Here is a 15,637-nt window from a genome sequence, read left to right on the forward strand (position 1 = left end):
GGGCTTAATTAAAAATATCATCTTTGTTGCAGTTTTGGAAGACTATGGTTATGATTTGATATTCATCAAAAGAAAAGCATTCCTAAGACACATAGCCATGGGACAAGTGAAGCAGATCGGGGTTTGTGTGGAGAACCTGTATAAGCTAAATGTGGAAGATTGTGTTGCATTAAGCACTTAGATGGAAAGGTGTAGAGCCGCAATGTCAGCGAACTTTGGCACAAAATATTTGGCCATTTTCATCATGGCGCCATGAAGATTAAGCAGCAAATAACCATAGGCCTATAAAAAGGAGCACATGAGCAGTAGGATGTATGCAAAGGATGTACGTTGGGGAAGTACACAAAATCCACAATCCATGATCGAGACAAAAAATCACATGGAGTCCTCAAAAGGATCCCATTTGATGTTTATGGACCCTTCTCAACAGACTCCACTTCTAGACACAAATATTTTGTCATTTTTATTGATGGCTTATCCCGGAAGTGTTGGATCTTCTTCATGTGGAAGAAAGATGAGACATTATCCAAGTTCGTGGAATTCAAGGCACTTGTTGAGAAAGAAACTGACAAGAAGGTGAAGGCTCTTAGGAGGGATAATGAAGGTGAGTATGTGTCGAATGAATTCAAAAGAAATTATACAAAAGAAGGAATTTGACGAGAGTTGACAGCACCCCACAATGCAAAGAAAAATGGGGTGGCTGAGAAAAAGAACCGTAGCATTTTTGGAGGAGCGGGGGCAATGTTGCATGACCCAGGCATACCAATGCACTTGTGGGAACAGGCATGCAACACAAAAGTATATTTTCAGAATCGGAGTCCTCATAGGATTATGGGAATGATTACACCAAAGGAGGCTTTTTGAGGGAGAAAGTTGGATGTCTCACACTTCAGGATTTTTGGAGTCTTTGTTTCTTCCTTTTGAAGGTGTTGGAAATCTATCAACCAATGGGATCTCCCCGATATGAAGTTGCAACTAGACCTCACACCATTTAGTGTAGGAGTCCCATCTAGTATAAAGGCCCAATTTCCATATACTTAGAGATTTTCCTTGGCTATAGTTGTCAGCACGAGAGAGTGTTGCAATGGTATCTTCGAACAACAAGGTATGTGTGTCTGGTGAGTGTGCAATGCAACTGTGTCAAATTTCTCTTGCTGCAAAAGGAGGGGGCGGGCGGGGGCGGGGGCGGGGGGGGGGAATTGAGCCTCTAAGTGAGAGGTAATAGTACCACCCAAGAAGAGACACACGTGAACTAGGAAGGTCTGTCCATCATCCGATAGAATAGTCCACAGCAGATGCGGCAGTCGTTAAAACCAAAGTACAAGGAAAGACACATCCACCATCCAGTGGAATAGTCCGCAATGGATGTGACGGTCGTTATAACTAATGAGCGAGAAAGGTATGTCTAGTATCCTGTGAAGCAATCCACAAGGATGAGACGACAATGATAACCAATACAGCACATTCCCAACAAGATAAGTAAAACAAGCGAAATAGTTCAACTGTCTTAGTACATGTGAAGCAAACATGAATTAAAAATTCCGAAAGAATAATCTTACAAAACATCCACAAGACATGCATGAAAATGTATTGGCTTGAACAGGCTTTTGTATTAAGCAAAAGTTCCAAGACAGATATTTACATCATACATCACTAGCCCCAATAGTGGGACATTAGAGCCACTCCTCACTCCTTAGAGGAAATGGCTGAAACTCTTTATGTTTTATGGGAGGAGCCAAGGTGAAAATTCCTTTTCTCATACAATGAGGAGGTATATATTACCAAGGGGTGATTCTTAACGCTTATGACTCTTCGACTACCCTCATGATTATTCAACTTACTATGACTTTTCAACTGACATGATTCTTCATATTCATGTGTGTCCATTGGACTTCCATCTTACACTACATTCGATTTACAATGGACATGGATAATAGTAGCGATTTTTCCTTTGACAACTCATGACACGACTTGACATGACACTGTTGACATGGACTAGCTTCCTAAGGTACCAATGTCAAGCCGTTATTTATGTTGAGTGATAGATGTGTTCTTGGATGTGCTTTCTCTTCTCCTCTACATATCTTGATGATGCAGGGTCTTCAATGATATTTTGTCTTGGGAGGTAGTTGCATTCATGTGTTCCCTTTGCTTGTACTTGATAAGCTTATTTGTCCATCTAGTTGTAAGTGATTCTTCTAGCATGTCCGCTCCTTTTTATCCTTCTTCATCATCTCGACATGATCTAACTGTGTACCTGTTCCTACAATTCACTCATGATAGGACGACATCAAATCCAAAAAATCTCTAGTATAAGATGATGCATTTTTATCCATGGACTAAGCCTGGGACAAGAGACAGGTTGGGAAAGAGAACCCAGTAACTGCGCATTGCACAGTTCAAGTTGAAAAGGAGGGAGACTGGTCATTGAGACTGTGCAAAATGTAGCTCAGGCTTGGCTGAGGAACTCCTGGGCATAATCTTCAATGTCGGGAAAAATTGCGCAGAGGCCACAAGGAGACAAGATCTACTCTAATATGGGGCCCTAAGAGGTAGGTCTGCATATTTTTTAGAGGCCAAGCAGGACTAGGTAGTAGAGAAGCTTGGAGGAAAGATCTGCATAGTTTTTTGAGATCGGTGAGTCACAGTTGAGGGAGGACACTAGGGGACACTTCTGCACAGTTTTGGGAGGCAAGGTAGGTCGGGTTCTCTGTGCACTATGGGATTCCAACATGAATGGAGTAGGCTTGAGCACTGATCTTGTGAAATGTCCAGTTCAAGTCAAGCTAGTAGAAGCTACTGCACAATTCTGGGTTGAAGGCAATCTGCTCAGTTCTGGAATTGTGCAGTGAAACTGCCTGGGGGACAGTGATTGTGCACTGCATAGTTCTAGGCAGCAGGGTTGCATCATTGAAGGTTGAGACTTCACAGTGCACAATTCAGTTGGGGTTTGGTGAAAGTGAGTTTCCCAATAGGGAGGATTTTCGGAAAAATGGATAAGTGTGGGAGGCAGGTGAACTTCTGAGGAAGTTAAAATTGCGATCACACACTTAGCATACATTGACAACACGACAACATAGACCATTGAAATAACAAGACAAAACATAACCCTCTATGAGACTATCGTGTATGAGTGTAACAGGGGTTTACATGGCTAGGAAAACTCGTATACATAAAGACCAACCTTCCAGGTCAATAGAAAGGCTCGAAAACGTGACATGACAACCAAACATACCAAAAAACAACAATTGATCCAACAAGCTAAACGGAGCGAGACAGGCGAGATGCGTTCAGGGTGAGCAAGATCATGCAGAAGGGGGTGTTGGATAACCCCAAGATCGAGGTCATATGGAATACGGAAGTCCTCAAGGCTTTTGGAAACGAAAGGGGTTTACTCAGTGGGCTCAATCTCCAGAACACAGTGACCGGTGACGAGTCAGTGTTGGCAGCGTTGGGGTTGTTCTTCGCCATCAGGCATGAACCACCCACCAAGTTTTTGGAGGGGCAACTAGGAGTTGGACTCAAACGGCTATATAGTGACAAATCCTAGAATAACCCAGATGAGTATGGTGGGGTTTTCACCACGGGAGATTTTCAGGACAAGAAATAGCACCAAGCCATTACCACTACCAGCACAGGTATGTAAAAGCGTGCAATGCGATCTAGTGTTTGTTATCCATTGTATTAAAATTTTGGGCATTTTTTCATTTCAATTTCGCCGTAATGTTGGGTTTCGACACTGCCGCTGTGATTTGTTGAAGATATATTTGTTTTACATTTTTTCATCCTGGACTTAGAATAAATATGAATCCCTGATGTTTTGAATTTGAATGTTGTTTGTGCAGGGTGCATGGCAACCTTGGAAGCAGAGCACTTTTTACAGGAAATAGAGGTGGAGAAGGATATGTAGAGTTCCCTGCTTTAGATTTCCAATGGTGCGTTTTAAATAAATGTTAATTTACTCATTGCTTCAAATACTAAGGACAAAGCTGAGTAATATCTTCAAATGACCGTTTTTAAATTGATTTTACTAAAGGTGATTACCTTACTGTATCGCGTTGTAATGAAACGGTGAAAACCCTCTTTTTTTTAATTTGAGCAATCTTCAAAATGGTGGAAAAGTTAAAAATACTTACCACACATTTTATTACCCAAATTATTATTATAAATTTTCCATTTTAATATTTTTAGTTAAAATTTGATTTATTTAAATTCTATGTCATAATCATTAATGAAAATTTAAATGTAAATTCTTTGCCCAACCAAACCACTCCATCAAGGCCAAACAAATATAATAATTTTGATAATGTTTTTTTTTTTCCTTGGATGCTCATGTTGAATGAAACTAGGCCAACATCATTGTGATTGAGGGAAAAGTTTAAAAAACTTACAAATGTTTCATTTTAATGTGTTTTAATTAAAACTTCAATAATCACTTTGGTTAAAAAATACATAGTACTCATTTTATTAGCCAAATTTTTTATTACAAATGTTTCATTTTAATATTGAAATAAGTTAAAAATACTTACCACACATTTTACTACCCAAATTTATTATTACAAATCTTTCATTTTAATATTTTTAGTTAAAATTCGAATTATTTAAATTCTACATCATAATCATTAATGAAAATTTAAATGTAAATTCTTTGCCCAACCAAACCACTACATAAAGGCCAAACAAATACAATAATTTTAATAATGTTTTTTTCGTGGATGGTCATGTTGAAACTAGGCGAGGAAAAAGTTTAAAAAACTTACTACATATTTTATTATCCAAATTTATTATTACAAATGTTTCATTTTAATGTGTTTTAATTAAAACTTCAATAATCACTTTGGTTAAAAAATACATAGTACTCATTTTATTAGCCAAATTTTAAGAACATGGCAAACACTAAGGAGATTAGACAAGAATCATAAGGCAAACAATACAAAGGTGAGTTAAAATTCGAAAGAGAAACACAATTTTCTTAACAAGAGGTGTAGGTGATGTTATTCTTGGGTTTAATTTCTAAATTGGAGATATGTCCATTTTTATTCAAGGGTAGATCTTAATTCACATAGAAATTCAAAATTTATTTACAAAATTGTTATAATCCTTTGTAGACACATGTTTCAAACTATAAAAAAAAATTATTTGGATTGATTAAGGTTGTCCATAGCAGTAGGAAGTGATGAAGAATAAATATGGAGGAATTGTACCAAAGACTATTGGAAGAGGAAGTGATCAAGAATAAATATGGAGGAATTGTACCAAACGACCTCTTATTATGAAGGTGATCAAGGTGATGAAGAATAAATATAGAGGAATTGTACCAATGACTATAGCAGGAGGAAGTGATCAAGAATAAATATGGAAGAATTATACCAAAACGACCTCTGATTTCCAAGGTATAAAATGACAATCGGTATTTAACTTCAACATAGGCCTCATGATTTGTAAGGCTCAAGGAACAATATTGTAGTATGATCTTAGTATAGCATGGTCCTTGCCTTTTCTTGATATTTTTCTTCCTTTTTATAGTTGTCAAGAAATCATTAATTAAGTTGTCAAAGAATCATTAATTAGTGTTATATGTTATTGCGTTACGCTTTTCCTTGCAACATCAAGTGCAATTTCTAGTTTATTTCTGGGTGTCCAGGGTCCCCTTGGTTGGCTATGGGTGCTTTTTGCAGTTGTAATGCAGAGTTTATCTCTTCTTGCAGGTTATTACATGAGGTTTTCCCTCCTTCATCGCCTGCTGATCAGGTGGTGGTCTTGCAAGTTCGCCATGCATGCCTGTTTGGAGTTGGAAGGTCATAGAAACAAAGTATAAATGAATTGATCCTGAGTCAGATCATGTTATAAAAGAGCTGAAAAGTGTTCATGTAATAATGGATTCTCTCTACTATGCTGCTTGTGACTACTTACAAGATGTTGTCTTCGATTCCACGGGTACTTTTCCCTCAAGTGAATTTCGCCCAGGGTGACCACTTCCTGAATTGTTGACCACTGTAAGTGGCTGCCTATTTGAGAAGGATTGGCTCTGTCCACCACTAGATAATCTTCGCTCATGCATAGACACGATGTGTACCTTGCACATGCATAGTCAACACACTGCAAAGAACATTGTTAGCAATATACACCTTCAAACAAATTACTAAAAATGAAGATATTTTAAGATATGTTTAGATGTTATAGAAATGGTCGTAAGTTCTCAAACCTGTGAGAACGACTGCTGCGGCCATTTAGTGCAGTATAGCTAACAGTGCGATTCTTTTGGCCAAAATTCATCAAATCCAAAACATCAGAAGTTGCTTTAACAGGCATAAGTATAGCATCCGGTACATTAAATCCCTTATGACCACTATTTCGAATATCTAATGTGCAGGGAATTAAGGAATTACTAACATAACATGACTTTTCTATACTGAAATCTCTTGAACAACACCAAAATTTAAATAAAAACACGACAAAAGGATATTTCTTACTTGAGGTCAATGCTCCGAGAAGATCCCTCACTTGTTCGTTGTATATCTCTATGATTTGGACGGAGACTTCATACACCAGTAAATCTTTCCTCTTTTGAGAGGACTTGAAGAGGTCACTGAGTGCTCTGTAGTTGACTCCCATCTCCTTTTTAGAAGCACCTGTTGGACCGCTCTGAATTTAAGAAGTGCAAAATATCAGGCCAGGTTACTTTGAAAAAGATTTAAAAACTAATCTATTAATTACGAACCAGAAACTGTTTTCTCATCTAAGCCATTTTAGATATATATTTTAGGCAAACTACCAAATTTTTAGAAAAACACCCTTAGAAAAAAGATACTGACCATGCTGTGGGTTTTCCCAGATCCTGTTTGACCATATGCAAAAATGCAGACATTGTAACCATCCATTACAGATCGGATCAATGGTTGTGTATCCATGTAAATTTCCTATGCCATTTCATCGACATAAAAAGATAGTAACTGTATGCAAATTATGTCAGAAGATGAGGTCAAAAGACTCTTTAATCAGTGCCTTGTGTAGAAGATGGCCCAAAAACCTTATTAAAATTGAATATCCTCTTTACATCTTTGCCCATTTTGGATGTATTGACCAGGAGGGATCCATCCTCTCCAATCAACTCCACTGCACTGTGGGCTTCAGAATGACATCCAAAATGGGGTCGGATTCTGCAGTATACCCTTATGCTTCCTGGGCCCAAAAAATAGGAGAAGAAACAACAAAGAAACCACAAAAGAATGACCAAGACACGAAACTGAATAAGAAACTAAATTGGAATTTGTTATTCAACAATGAATCTCCGCAAATTACATTTCATGGGCATTTGTTTCTTTTATATCATCAACCGTCGTTACATAACTAATATTTCGGTATAAAACTGTAAAAACTGTCTAGTTACATTTTACCCAAAGTTACTACTAATTCGTTGTCAAACTAACAAACTCCACCTTGACAACAATTTTCCTAATTTCTTGCCCATGCCCATTCATCATATTTTCTGCAAGCCAAGAGAAGCTAAACACCACCGCAGCTTCTCTATTGTAACTGGATTTGTGAACATATCTACACAATTCTCTCGCGTATGGACCTTTTGAAGAGCTACTTTTCCACCATCGATCACATGTCTCAGAAAATGATACCTTACATCAATGTGCTTGGTTCTGCTGTGATAAGCAGGATTTGTAGCCAAGTGAATAGCGCTTTGACTGTCACAAAGTACATTCACTTTCTCTTGCGTCCTTCCAATCTCATCGAGCAGACCCTTTAACCAGATTGCTTCTTTACTGGCATCTGAAGCAGCTATATATTCAGCTTCGGTAGTGGACAACGCAACCGTTTCTTGAAGCTTTGACATCCAACTAATTGCGCCACCTGCAAGAGTAAAGACATAACCTGTAGTAGATCTTCTTTTGTCCAAATCACCTGCATAGTCAGCATCTACATATCCGCAGACTAATCCTTCACTACCGTTAAAGACGATGCAATGGTCACTTGTGCCTCTTAGATATTGAAGCACCCATTTCACTGCTTGCCAATGTTCTTTACCTGGATTTGCCATGAACCTGCTGACAACTCCAACTGCATGTGAAATGTCAGGTCTTGTAGATACCATCGCATACATTAAGTTGCCTACAGCGTTTGCATATGGTACATGAGACATATACTGCTTTTCTTCATTAGCTCTAGGACTCAAAACTGAAGAAAGCTTAAAATGGGAAGCTAAAGGAACATTAACAGGTTTCACATTATTCATAGAGAACTTTTCAAGTACCTTCTCCACATACTTCTGCTGTGACAACCAAAGCTTACCATTTTTCCTGTCTCTGTGTATCTCCATGCCCAAGATATGTTTTGCTGCTTCAAGATCCTTCATATCAAACGTCCTAAAGAGTTGAGCCTTTAACCTGTTGATCTCTTCCATGCTTTTTCTTGCAATAAGCATATCGTCAACATACAAAGCTAAGATAATGAATATGCCATTGAAAATTTTGAAGTACAAACAATGATCATACTCACTTCTTATAAAGTTCTAGCTCACCATGAAGGAATCAAACTTCTTGTACCATTGTCTAGGAGACTACCTCAGACGATACAATGATTTCCTGAGCTTGCAAACTAATCTTCTGCTGCGAACTCATACAAAACCTTCTGGTTGTTCCATATATATCTCTTCGTTCAAATCACCATGTAGAAAAGCTGTTTTAACATCTAACTGTTCTAACTCAAGATTAAGCAATGCAGTTAGTGCCAACACTATACGTATAGAAACAAGTTTTACAACTGGAGAAAAAATCTCATGAAAGTCTATACCTTCAACTTGAGAATACCCTTTCGCTACCAGTCGTGCCTTATACCTTTCAATACTACCATCAACTTTCCATTTCAGCTTGAAGACCCATTTACATCCAACAACACTTCTCCCTTCAGGAAGCTCTACAAGATCCCAGGTATTGTTCTTGGCTAAGGAGTCCATTTCTTCTTCCATAGCCATTTCCATTTCTTGTTATCTGTATTATCTGCTGCTTCCTGATGACAAGAAGGTTCCCCATCTTCAGTAATCAAAGCAAAAGATGAAGCAGAATCTTCATACCTTTTGGGAGTTTTCCTTTCCCTTGTAGACCTTCTCAGAGTGACTGGTTGCTGAACTGGTTCAGAAACTTGCACTGGTTCAGAAGCTTCAATGGCTTCCTTTGTGTCTTCAACACCTTTTTCTCTAGAAGTCTCTCCTTCCTTTCGACTGTCACCGAAAGGTCTAGCCTCCAACTGAACTCGTTGACTCGGCGATACCTGTTCCTGTTCAATTCTTTCAACATTTGATTTTAACAAAGAGGATTCATCAAATGTTACATCTCTACTAATGACTATCTTTCGCAACGTAGGATCCCATAACCTATATCCTTTCACTGGATAGTCATACCCAACAAAGACATAACATTTCGACTTTGGATCTAATTTTGAACGCTGATTTTTCGGAATAAGAGAATAAGCATCACAGCCAAATATCCTCAAATGTGAATAGTCACAAGACTGACCTGTCCAAACTTCTTCAGGAATTTTACAATCAATTGCTACTGAAGGTGATCTGTTAACTAAATAACAAGCAGTAGATACTGCTTCTGCCCACAACTCCTTTTGCAAGTTAGCATTGCTAATCATGCTTCTGGCTCTTTCCATAAGAGTCCGATTCATACGCTCAGCAACAACATTTTGCTAAGGAGTATAAACAGCAGTTTTGTGTCTAACAATGCCCTCATCCTTACAGTATTGTTCAAATTCAACAGAAGTGAACTCACCACCATTCTCAGTTCTTAGACATTTAATAGATTTGCCTATTCTTTTCTCTACCATTACTTTAAATTGCTTAAAGACATTTAATACATCAGCTTTCCTTTTTAGCATATAGACCCAAACTCTACAGGAGTAATCATCAATGAACGTTAAAAAATACAATGCACCTCCATATGACACAACAGAGGAAGGCCCCCACAGATCAGAATGAATGTAGTCTAAAACATCTTTACTATTATGATTTCCAACTTTAAATCTCTGTTTACACTATTTTCCATACACACAATGTTTACAGAAATCTAAATTCAAGAATTTCAGACTGGGAAGAGATTTATGTTTCATCAGTATATGAAGACCTTTCTCGCTCATATGACCCAATCACTAATGCCACAGACGAGTACTTGCTTCTTCCTTTTCTGACGCAACCGCTGCTTCACTGACCTGAGTACTTCCTTTTAACCTGTAAAGATTTCCGACCTTTTCTGCCTTCATAACCACAAGGGCTCCTTTAAAAACTTTCAAGACGCCATCCTGACCTGTAAACTTATAACCATCTGAATCCAACACTCCCAAAGAGATTAAATTTTTCTTCAAATCAGGTACATGTCTAACACTAGTTAATGTCCTAACTGTGTTATCATACATCTTAATCCTGATGTCTCCCATCCCAACAGTCTGACATGACACATTGTTACCCATAAACACAGAACTACCGTTTACATTTTCATACGAGGTAAACCAATTTCTATGTGGGCACATGTGATGCGAAGCACCAGAGTCTAACAGCCAGCTATCAAAACTCTGAGAGACATTACATTTAAGTGAAGTTTCATCTATCATACATAATTGTTCAGCAGATAAAACTTCGTCTATCATACCTGAATCGACTTGATTCGCTTCGTTCTTCGGGTTCTCGGATTCCTTCCATTTCCAACAGTCCTTCTTCAAGTGTCCAACTTTACCACAATTCCAACATTTTGCTTTACACTTCTTGCCCTTCGATTTCGACCTAGAAGACCCCCTTGGTTTTTCTCCTCTTTCCTTTGAGCGTCCTCTAGCGACCATGGCTTCTGATGCAGCTGTTTCAGTGTTGGATTTCCTTCGTACTTCTTCAGACAGAAGAGCTCCCACGACTGATTCAAACTTCAAAGAATCAGCAGAGCTGAAACTGATTGAAATTACGAAGTGATCCCATGATTCAGGCAGAGAACACGACAAGGTTACGGCTTTATCTTCTTCCTGTATTTTGACTTCCATATCTGTTAATTGACAAATTAGTGTATTAAAAACATTCAAATGTTCTGCAACACTTGAACCTCCTTTCATTCGAAGACTGTATAACTGTCGTTTCAGATAAATTCTGTTAGTTAATGATTTTGTCATATAGAGGTTTTCAAGTTTTTCCCACAATCCTGACGCCGTAGTCTCTTCAACAATGTTGAAGAGAACTTCATCCGCTAGGCATAACTGGATGGTACTGAGAGCTCGGGCATCCAAGTCCTCCCAGTCTGAAGTAGTCATGGTTGCAGGTTTCTTAGTTACCCCATCCAATGCCTTGTGCAACCCTTGTTGCACAAGTAGATCCTTAACCTTCAGTTTCCAAAGAGCGAAATTGCTCTTTCCGGTGAATTTCTCCACCTCGAATTTTGCATTCGACATCTTAGCCATTTTCTAAGACTTTCAATCTTTAGTCTAGGGTTTTAAAAAAAAAATATTTCAATTGTCTTTTTCCAAAAAAAAAATATCCAATGCCAACAAAGGATTTCCAAGTTTTAACTCTCCCTACTTCAATTGCTGAATAATTTTTTCAAGGAAAAACCTCTGTTTTTTTTTTTTAATTCAAAGAAAAAACCCCTACTTCAATTGCTGAATAATTTTTCAGGGAAAAACCTCTGTTTTTTTTTTTTAATTCAAAGAAAAAACCCCTACTTCAATTGGTGAACTTCTTTTCTCCTTTCCTTAAAAAAAAGTTGTCTCGTTTTTTTTTCTGACTTTCTCACATTCACCCCTTTAAACAAAAAATTCTTTAAATTAAAAAAAATACCCGGATTTGGCAGCAACTTCGGCTCCTTCACGCAGGGCAGTCTTGCTCTTCACGCAGGATTTCAGCAACTTCCTCCACTGAACCGGCTCTTCTGGCTCAATATGGCAATCTCAACTCGCACTGCAGGTTCTCACTCCGGGCAGCAATCTGACACTTCACGCAGGGACGCAGGGATAGGCTCTTTCATGGAGGCAGCAACTTCGGCTCCTTCACACAGGGCAGTCTGGCTCTTCACGCAGGGTTTCAGCAACTTCCTCCACTGAACCGGCTCTTCATCACGCTGTCACCGCAGAGAGGAAAGAACAGCAATCTGCGTGCTGCACGCTCTGATCCACCGCAGGTGAATTACGCAGGTGCAAATTCACTTCTGCCAGACTCGGCTCCTCCTCACGCAGATACAACTCGGCCCTTTCTTAATAAGCAGCAATCTGGCTCTTTACGCATTCAACGCACAACCGTCGCTGGTCTTCACACATCGAGAAAAAAAAACTTGGACTCACGCCTTCAACGCACAGCCACGCCTTCAATGCACAGATGCTTTTCTTCAACGCCCAGGCTCACCGCCCTCGGTGCTTTGATACCACTTGTTGGTAGAATGGGAGAAAAAATAGGAGAAGAAACAACAAAGAAACCACAAAAGAATGACCAAGACACGAAACTGAATAAGAAACTAAATTGGAATTTGTTATTCAACAATGAATCTCCGCACATTACATTTCATGGGAATTTGTTTCTTTTATATCATCGACTGTCGTTACATAACTAATATTTCGGTATAAAACTGTAAAAGCTAACAATAACTATGGCATCCATTCTGGAAAGAACTGCAGGATAAACACCTTTGAGTTCTCGAAGGCTATTATAAAGGATCTTGTTTTCTTCCAGAACTCTGTGATATCCACTAGCAGCATTAGAAATTCCTACGAACTGGTTATCTGTAAAAATAACGTTTTAGAGAGAAAGAGGTCAAAATCATTCCTTATAATAGCTTACAAAGTTCAAATATTAAAGAAAACAATAAACCCCTATCTTATGTCTAGAAGTGTCTAGATTTAACTTACCAAGCAATTCAAAATGCTTTCGCCACTCTGCCCGAAACCCTTGTACATCTTCCCGTGCTCTAAGTAATACGTCTCTTACGTCCTGAAAATAATATACATTGTTTAACAAAATGAGCATCGTGAAGTTTCTAAAAGATGGTAATCAATATTCAGAAAAACTGGTGCTTCCTGATTGCATACTCTGTAACTGCCTATGTAAGATGTAACTCTTTAACATGTTTCTTACTAGCCTACTCTAGAACTGCAGGGACATGTTGGGATGAGGCTGACAAGGGATACTAGTAATCAGGCTTGAACCTACGCTGGTTATCTCATCATCATGGAAATATAGGCAATGCAAACATGGTACGACAATCTTCCTAGATTGGCAAAAACATGTTCTACATATCAAATATGCAATTCTTCCGCAAACAATAGTCCATTATACTGAATCAAATGGGAACTGAAGTTATTTGGTGCTGCAATACATTGCGTATATTTCTTAATTGCCTCCACCGCATCAAAATTTCATTATGTTTACTCACCTTGACTTCTTTTCTTTGTGCTTCCAAACGCATCTAATGTTCCTGACTTATATGCAAATGTTTTGGATCCTAACTTTGAAAAGGTGAACAGTCACCATTTTTCTGGTCTAGAGAATCCAAAAGGAGTTGATTGTCTTGATCCTCGCTTTTCTGAATCTTCAATGCAAATTAGAGTTAACATAAGATGAAAAACTCTTGTGAGGGATCTAGATAACAGATATTTCTCATGAAGCCTATGGATATTGTGCAATGAGATAATTTGTATTTCATTTTGCAATAATGACAATTGATGCTCACCATGGAAAATGTCTTTTTTATTTTCCGCAAAAATTGCAAAGATAAGATTCATGAATGCTTGCATCGAGCCCTGCTGCACAGCAACAAGGAGTTAAAAGTCTTGAGGACATAGTGTTCAATATGGTTAGAGAATTTTTTAATATCTAATATGTATGACTAAAGAAGACTAGGGTTTTGAATCATATGTTGCATTTAGAATTTTGTCCTTAATTAAGTAGGATTAATGCAAAAGAATTATGATATTTGCATACCGATGTATCAGTTTGTATCAATGTTGTATTAATCTTATCGGGATAATATCGGTGCGAGGAAAAAATTGCAAAAAAATCGTAATTATCGGGAAATAATCGGAAATAATCGGGAAAAATCATTTGGTACAAAAATATTCATTTTTTTTCAATTTTTTTAATATCTAAACCATCTACAACATAAAATAAATATATTGACACATAAATAAGATAAAAGAACTAATATATAAGATGTTTAATATCATTTCTAGTGCTAAAATCACACATAACATTGAATCATGTCCTGAATAGTAAGTCCTGACTCCTGAGTCCCAACTCAGCCTCAAAATATCAATAAAAAATATAATAATGTATCTCATCATGTCATAATGTCATATACAATAAAATGAAAAAAATAATTAAAGTCTAAGCCTATTGATTTCCTCTACCCCTCTTGCGAGAAAATGCCACATCATTCCCTTTCCCTCTAGATGTAGATGATGGTGCTCGTGGAGTTGGCAGTGGAGTCTGCTATGCTCTAGAAGCTGAAGAACTAGAAGTAGGAGCTATAGGAGGTAGACCACGTCCTCTACTGGTGGTAGGAATAGCCCGGGCAGGTGGTGTCACCTGGAAACATTACAATCTCCCAATCCTTAAATCCTGAAAAACTGATAAGTCTACTAGATTTTGAATGAAATCTAAAATTCTACTTTCTCCATATAAAATCCAATGAGGCCAAAACCACTTTCAAACATCCTGAGTCATTTCATGGTAATGTTAAAAATTTAAGTAAAATGATGAAAATGAAGATTAAAGAGAATGTCACTAAAAATTTAAAAAACCAAAAAAAACATTATAAAACCTTGCTGCCAGAGACCCCACAATAATTTTGATTGTTATTCACAATAAATTTGAATTTATCACAATAATTTGATAATTTCATAAAAATCGCCCAAAAAAATTTCCTGCGATAATTTCCTTGTCATTTGTCATTTCTACAGCAAACCGCTTTAACCATGCTCCCATTGTGTCTGTCATTCACAGCATGTGGTTGAGGACCAGTGAAGTAAATAAATTTAATTTTCAAGCCTTCACAATTGCATGAATAATTTCTAGAACTTTCATGAAATCAACTCAAAAACCACATATATTAATCGAACCTTTAGATAGAAAGATGTCATCTAGTCGTTTTTCTTCGTCATCCATGTTTATAATTGATAGGTCTGGCAGAGTTTCAGTGTCCCTTACAGGCACAGAAGGAGTTGAGCGTTGAAGGAAATTTCCTGTGCTTAGTGGAATCATGGGGGAACCTCAAAGGGTCTGCATATTTCCAAGAGCCATTTCCTCCACACTGTTTCCATACATAATAAGGTTTCAGCGCCAATATACAGTCAACAATCTTTGTCGTAGAACCTGGCCGCAAGCTTTCCTGATCAAACAATAAGATTCACGAGTCAGAACAAAAAACTTGTTAAAATCAAAGATGCAAGTGCAAGCATCCATACGAATATCAACATGATTGGCATGCTCACCTGCTCTAAATGAGTAGCTTCAAAAGTAGGTAACTTCATCTCTTCAGCAGCTACCAGAAAATTCCTAACATTCTCAAAATATTGATAAGCAGATAAAGGCCGTCCTTCAGGAGGAAGTGATGAAACATGATTTGCAACGACCTGCTAAACAGCCCAAGTCAATTAACAGGGT

The 15,637-nt window shown here is 37.8% G+C and overlaps 1 pseudogene; it reads right to left on the reverse strand.

The window, feature by feature from the left end:
- The window catches only part of LOC149267223 (kinesin-like protein KIN-14F), a 299,154-nt pseudogene extending 285,712 nt beyond the window's left edge, over positions 1-13,442 (reverse strand).
- Between the last annotated feature and the right edge of the window lie 2,195 nt (positions 13,443-15,637).

Source organism: Pinus tabuliformis, chromosome 6 (genome assembly GCF_031772625.1).
Source record: "Pinus tabuliformis cultivar Carrire ecotype Pingquan chromosome 6, CPIR1, whole genome shotgun sequence".
Taxonomy (NCBI): domain Eukaryota; kingdom Viridiplantae; phylum Streptophyta; class Pinopsida; order Pinales; family Pinaceae; genus Pinus; species Pinus tabuliformis.